The sequence below is a fragment of the Nicotiana sylvestris genome, chromosome 8 (genome assembly GCF_000393655.2).
Source record: "Nicotiana sylvestris chromosome 8, ASM39365v2, whole genome shotgun sequence".
Lineage (NCBI taxonomy): Eukaryota > Viridiplantae > Streptophyta > Magnoliopsida > Solanales > Solanaceae > Nicotiana > Nicotiana sylvestris.
In genome coordinates this window covers 16,694,536-16,702,583 of record NC_091064.1, presented here as the reverse complement: position 1 = coordinate 16,702,583, position 8,048 = coordinate 16,694,536, and positions in this window count along the sequence as shown.

The following is an 8,048-nucleotide window of genomic DNA, read 5'->3' as shown; positions in this document are numbered from 1 at the left end:
GGTGTGCCCATGTCTATCATTTCGGACCAAGGTACGCAGTTTACCTCACATTTTTGGAGGGCATTTCAGCGAGAGTTGGGCACACAGGTTGAGTTGAGCATAGCGTTTCATCCTCAGACGGACGGGCAGTCCTAGCGGACTATTCAGATTTTGGAGGATATGCTCCGAGCTTGTGTCAGTGACTTTGGAGGCTCGTGGGATCAGTTTTTGCCTTTAGCAGAGTTTGCCTACAACAACAGCTACCAGTCGAGTATCTAGATAGCTCCTTACGAGGCTTTGTATGTTAGGCGGAATCGGTCGTCGGTTGGATGGTTTGAGCTGGGAGAGGCTCGGTTGTTGGGTACAGATCTAGTTCAGGATGCCTTGGACAAGGTCAGGATTATTCAGGATAGGCTTCGTACAGCTCGGTCCAGGCAAAAGAGTTATGCCAACCGTAAGGTTCGTGATTTGGCTTTCATGGTCGGTGAACGGGTATTGCTTCGAGTGTCGCTTATGAGGGCGTGATGAGATTTGGGAAGAAGGGCAAGCTTAGCCCTAGGTTCATTGAACCGTTTGAGATTCTTGATAGAGTGGGAGACGTGGCTTAAAGACTTGCGTTGTCACCGAGCTTATAAGTCGTGCATCTAGTATTTCATGTGTCCATGTTGGAATTATCACGGCGATCCATCCCACGTGTTAGATTTCAGCATTGTCCAGTTGGACCAGGACTTGTCTTATGAGAAGGAGCCGGTAGCTATTCTAGACCGGCAGGTTCTTTAGTTGAGATCGAAGAGTTTTCCTTCTGTTCATATTCAGTGGAGAGGTCAGCCTGCTGAGGCATCGACCTAGGAGTTCAAGTCCGATATGCGGAGCCGTTACCCCCATCTTTTCCCCGACTCAGGCACTTCCTTCTTATGTCGTTCGAGGACGAACGATTGTTTTAGAGGTGGAGAATGTGATGACCCAAAAGGTCATCACTTGTTTTAGAAATGAATTCTGCTTTCCAAGGCCTTAAAACCTCTTTCAGCATCACCTCAATTTGTGTGTGCAGTACAGGCGCATAGCCAGAAAGCCAATATGTGAAAATCTATGAAAAATGATGAATTTTGATTTTAAAATGAATTAATTTGACTTCGGTCAATATTTTTGGGTAAACAGACCCGGACCCATGATTTGATGATCCTAGAGGGTCCGTAGGAAAATATGGGACTTGGGCGTATGCCCGGAATCAAATTTCGAGGTCCCAAGCCCGAGAAATAAATTTTTTAAAGAAAATTATTTTTTGGAATATTGTTGAGTTTTTGGAAGTGAAATGTGTTTAAACCTTGATGGTATCAGGCCCATATTTTGGTTTCGGAACTCGATACAGGTCGTATATGTGATTTAAGATAAGTCTGTGAAATTTGGTAAGAAACGGATTTGAAATGACGTGAATCGGATCGTATTTGAGAAAATTTGGAAAATTTGAAGTTCTTAAGAAATTTCATGATTTTAATGCTAAATTCATAGTTGTTGATGTTATTTTGGTGATTTGAATGCACGAGCGAGTCCGTATGATGTTTTTAGGTTGGTGTGAATGTTTGGTTTGGAGCCCCGAGGGCTCGGGTGAGTTTTGGATAGGCCACAGGGTGGATTTTGGACTTGAGAAATTGCAGACTTCAGCTGTTGCATTGTAGGCCTGCAGGCTTCGCATTTGCGAAGCCTGGCTCGCAAATATAAGTTCACAAATGCAAAGGCTTTGTCGCAAATGCGAACAATAGCCCAGGCAAGCTTACCTCGCAAATGTGAGGGATGGATCGCAAATGCGATCCCCCAGTTTTAGCCAGACGTCGCAAATGCGACACATTGTTCGCAATTCCTACTTCGCAAATGCGAAAACTACTTTGCAAATACGAACTTAGCTGAAGTCTGGGTTCGCAATTGCAAACCCTGGTCGCAATTGCGACATCTGCAACCTGCAATTTTATAACTTAGCTGAAAATCTTTCATTTTTCACACTCGTTCAAAACCAAAACACTCTTGGGCGATTTTTCAAAAACAACTCTTCTTCCAAATCGATTGTAAGTCAATTTTAACTCATTTCCTTCAATCATTAACATCTTTTCACATGATTTCAACTCAAAATTAATGATTTTCATGGGGGAAATTGTGTGTTTTTGGTAGAACCTAGGTTTTTCAAAATTGGGGATTTGGACCTTGATTTGAGGTCCGATTTCAAAACAAATTATATATTTGGGTTAGTGGCGGAATGAGTAATCGGATTTTGGTTCGAACCTCGGGCTTTGACCATGTGGACCCGGGGGCAATTTTTGACTTTTTGGGTAAAACTTTGGAAAAACTCATTTTCATGCATTAGAATTGATTCATTTAGCGTTTATTGATGTAATTAAGTAACTTATGGCTAGATACGAGCGAATTGGTGGTAGAACCAAGGGGTAAAGCGATAGTTGAGACGTGAATTGTGTTTGTGGCATCGAGGAAATTGTTTGGTCTAACCTTAGCTTGAGGGATTAGGAGTCATGTCTTATTTGCTACGTGTTAATTGTGGAGTACGACGTATAGGCATGGTGACGGGTATCTATACTTCGGTGTCAAGCATGCCCGTGAGTCTTGTATTGTAATTGTTATGACTTCGTTGTAGTTTATTGCGCTTCACATGTTATTATCATTATTGTTCCCTTGTCGGGATGTTATTATCATTACTGTTCCCTTGCCTGGATATTATTATCATTATTGTTCCCTTGCCGGGATGTTTGTTTTGACATTATTGTTCTCTTGCCGGGACCCTTTTTTTATTGGTGTTGATAAAAGAAATGGGAGCGGGTTGCACGCCTACAACAAGATATGTGAAATCAGAGCGGGCTGCGTGCCTGCAATAAGATATATGAAATGAGAGCGGGTTGCACGCCTACAACGAGATATATGAAATGAGAGCGGGTTGCACGACTGCAACGAGATATATGAAATGGGAGCGGGTTGCATGCCTGCAACAAGATGTGAAATGAAAATGAATTCTGCATTTGTTTTCCTTATCCTTGTTAGTAATTGGATTTTGGTTTCTTTATATTCTCTTGATATTCTGTTGTTATCTGTTATTCCCCGAAGCATGTTTCCCATGCCCAATTTTAATTGTAATTATCTGTTTCTATTTTCGCTGTATAAGATATAACTGCACAGGTTTATTTGGTAGTCTGGTCCTAGCCTCGTCACTACTTCGCCGAGGTAGGCTAGGCACTTACCATCACATGGGGTCGGTTGTGCTGATACTACACTCTGCATTGTGTGCAGATACTGATATTGGAGCGCTTGGACCGCAGTAAGGTTGTTGCCTTTAGTCCAGCAGGCGACCTAAGGTAATCCTACAGGCGTCTGCTGGCCTTGGCGTCACCTCCTATCTTTCCTTTATCCTGTTTCCTTTACTTATTTCAGAAACAGTGTATCTTTTATCTTTCAGACAATTGTATGTAGTATTCTTAGACCGTGTGTGAAATTGTGACACCAAATTCTGGGTAGAGTTGTATTTAGACTTTCATAGTTTATATTAAGATAAATTATCATATTTTGTCTTCCGCGTAATTATTTTCGCCATTTGCATGATATCTGCTCATCGCTGATAATGGTTAAAAACTGGAAAAGGTTAAGTAATTAGATTAATTTGGCTTGCCTAGCTTTCACCGGTAGGCACCATCACGGCTTTTGAGGGTGGAAAATCCGGGTCGTAACAGCACCAATAAAAAAGGAACTTTTTTGGATCCAAATTTATTTATTTATATAGCACCAATAAAAAAAGGAACTTTTTTGGATCCAAATTTATTTATTTTTTAAAAAGAGTAGATAAGACAAGTAATGAATAAAATTGGGTGGGTGCGGGAACAAAAGCCGAGTGCAATAATAAAAAGCATCACCCCATTGATTAAAAAAACACCAAACATTATTGCATAACTAAGATGCAATTAATCCCACAGATAATCAATCCCATAATATAAATCAGCCAACCAAAAAGTTTTAATGATCAATGAGATACTAAAGAAAACAATAATCTCAAATCAAGAAAATAACCAAAGCCAGTAATCTAATACCGGTCATTAGTTCCAAAAAAAAAAAAAAAAAAAAAAAGCAAAATACCAATCCAGTAGTTCCTGCAAACCAAGTAATACGAAATAACATAATCTCCAAAATCCAGCAAATGAAAAATGCAATTTCCACTACAGAAAACAGAATTGTCATTGAAAACAGCCCTTCTGAAAGTTGTCAATGACTGCATCGGATCATGGCAAATCGTCAGGAAAGTTTGCTATTCCAGGAAACGGGACACTTGGTTTCACCTGCATATGTTAGTTTAAGGTTAAATCAACAAGAGATTAGTCTGTTTGGTATCACGAAAAATTATTTTTGGTAAATAATTTGTTTTTCGGTGTTTGATATTGATTGCGAGGAAATATTTACAGGGCGAACGTTTTCTACCCAAAAAAGGGAAAAAAGAGGAGAAAAATGACTTGGGGTATTATCATTTTTAGCCCACGCTAGAAAATATTTATATTCGGTAACCGAGAAAATATATAAAATTTGTAAATTATATATATATATATATACAAAAAATATACATTTCTCCGGCTAGTATTTTAAGAACAGCTATATAGTGTCATTTTCTCAAATGACTTTCCTCACATTTAGGCGGAAGTCATTTTTCTTTACCATTAACTCAACTTCAATTTTATATCAGTCTTAACCAACATTTAGATATTATTATATATCTCTTCGATTATTTTTTTTCGAAAATGACTTTTTGTCGTATAAAAGGGCAGTCTCACAAGGCATATTGTGTTCACGCAGGGTACGGGGAATGAACGCATCCTAAGGGTGTGATGTAAATATTCTACTTTAATGCAAACATTAATAGCTATTTTTATAGTTCGAACCGTGACCTATAGACCGTGCGTAAACAACTTTACCGTTACTCAAATATACATTTTGAATAAGTCAATAGTAGGGGTGCGACATAAGCATAGATAGAAGTACTAACCTGATCATCAGAGTAAACTGGACCAAACTCAGTGCCTTGTTCATTAGGTAGGTTGGAGGTAGGAGCTCTCCAATTGTTGTTGCGACATTTCTGATAGGTGTTGAAGGTGAAAAAGGAATTATTAATATTAGTTAGTAACCTGAAAACTTAACGATAGGTAAATTTCGTATTCACACGATGTGTTCGCTTAATTAATATAAAAAGAGTAACCCGGTGAACGAAGCATCATGCGTTCACGCAGCACCCAGGGAAGGGTCGCACCCCAAGGGGTGTGATGTAGGCAGCATACCTAATGCAAGCATCAGTGGCTGATTCTACGGCTCGAACCCGTGACCTATAGGTCAAGTAAAATAAAAAACAACCTTGAAACACTTTTTGATATCAGCTTCTTGCAGAAATGCAAGGTCTGCATACAATAGACCCTTGTGGTCCGACCTTTCCCCGGACCCCGCGCAGAGCGAAAGCTTAGTGCTCCGGGCTCCCTTTAATTGTTCATAATAAATGTACCTAAGTTAAGTCTATTTCAAAAGGGGTAAAGTTATAGTATATACTAATGTGTAAAGAATTTTTATATTATATGTACAACTTAAACAGATATAGCAAGTTATTAATCTATTTTTCAAGTTGCTATATCAATTTTGATATAAAAAATTACATGTTGTTGTAAATCAACTTACTCTGATAGTGTAAGAAATTATCTACTTCCAATACAAACGTAACTTATAAAAACTCATTGAAAATATGGTTAAAGTATATATAGTATACCAATGTGTTCGAGAGCTAATCAAATGAAAATAATTTCTGAATATATAGCATAATAGTTTTATATATCATTTTGAATTCAGTGTAAAATCAAATGAATCTTAAATTTCGACATAGAAAATTATTTCAGGGATGTACCTGAAGATGGCTTGCAACTTGCATCCTGGTAAGACCAGGCACATCCATCAGCTCAAGAATCTCTTTCGGATAATGTCACGACCCAAAATTCATTAAAGGCCGTGAAGGCGCCGGACACCACTGTCAGGCAAACCAATACCAAAAAATTAATTAAATTCTCATTTCAGTATTTTTGAAAAGGTTTCATTTTCCTACGTTAAACAATATATAATGAACTTCACTGAGTAAATAATGGTGTCTTTAACCAATTCAATTACTGAAAAATACCAGGGTCACCCCAGAACCCGGTGTCGCAAGTGCATGGGCAATTTCTAGGAATTTAAAATGTAATACAATATCTCTCCGGAATATAAATTGGACAGAAAAAAATACAATACTCTGAAGGAGACTCTGCTGGCTGTGGGTCGTCTCGAGAGATGCAGCCCACCTAAGTCTCCATATCCACCATGCCGCTGCGCCCAACGAGACCACTGGGCATACATGTGCCTGTGCAACAAAAATACACAGCAAGTGTAGTATGAGTATGAAAACAACGCGTACCCAGTAAGTAACCAGTCTAACCTCGAAGAAGTAGTGACGAGAAGCCGACTTTGACACTTACTAGTGGTCCAATAATATCAAATACAGTAGAGAAGTGAATAAATATGACATCGAGTAAATATATGAGATAAACATGTATTAAATACGTGGTACAATTCCCTTCTTTACAATTCTTTCCTCAAGCTCTCAACTAGCAAGTTCCCTTCGTAACCGGAGCATATATATATAAAGATATAGGGGATATCATCAAGAGGTTGTCATAAATCAAATCAGGGAAAAACCCTAAGATACACCGGCTTCTTGCCAAATATTACGCAGAATTCCATAAGAATGATGTCTATATATAAGAAATGCCGAGGCGTATGGCCCGATCCAACATAAAAGTAAACTGTGCACTACCGAGGGTCAAACAACGTGAACCATAGATGCATCTATTAACCTGCCGAGGCAAACGACCCGCTCCCATGAGAGTGTGGTACATAAATCCTGCCAAGGCGAGCGGCCCGATCCCATAAGAGTAGTAGAAGGAAATACCCCGCTCGCGAATCATACTTGCGACGCGGTCAAATATAGTTTATTAAAAAATCAAAATCCTTTTTCTTGATTCTTTTCAAAATAAGGACAATTCAAAATGAAGCTTTTAAAGAGATTTTTCTCCGTTCGCGAAGTGCACATGCGACGCGGTTACATATAGATTTCTTAAGTCATTATAATATTTCTCAATTCTTTCGAAAATACGAAGTTTCATGGAAACCCTTAAAATCTTAAATTCCTCAATTCAAATTCATTTCAACACAATTATTACGCAACCCTAATCTTGTTTCTTCTCAAGACAACGATAACATAAATTAACAACAATATCAACAAAGTATGATGCAAGCCTAAAATTACCCGGACATAGGCATAGTTAGTAGCTACGTACGGACTCTCGTCACCTCATGCGTACGTAGCCCCCCACAATTAGAAGCACATAATAATTTAGTTCACCTATGGGGATAACTCCCTCTTACAAGGTTAGAAAGGAGACTTACCTCACTCCGGAGTTCCATAACCGGCTTCCAAGCCCTTCCGACGACTCAAATCGATGCACAACGCTCCAAAACTAGCCAATAAATGAGAATATCCATAAATATATGCTCTGATACTCACAACAATTCAATTTAGATAAATTTCTAACTCCGCTCGAAAAGTTAAAAAAAATTGCCATCAGGCCCACGTGCCCGGATTCCAAAAAATTCACAAAATCTGACAACCCATTCCGATACGATTTCAACCATACTAATTTTATCAAATTCTGATATCAACTTGACCTCCAAATCTTGAATTTTCGTTCTTGAAAAGTTTTGCAAAAATCTTGATTTCTTCCATTTAAATCCGAAATAAATGATGAATATAACCATAGAATCATAAAGTATAATTACTTTCGGATATAGAACACTTACCTCATTCCATATGATGAAAATTACCTCAACAATTGCTTCAATCCGAGCTCCATAGCTCCAAATATGATAAAAATGGTCGAAACCTCGAAATATAGCTTATGCCCAAGTATTTACTCTTCGCGATCGCAGAAAATGCTTTGCGATCGCGAAGCACAACATTTCTC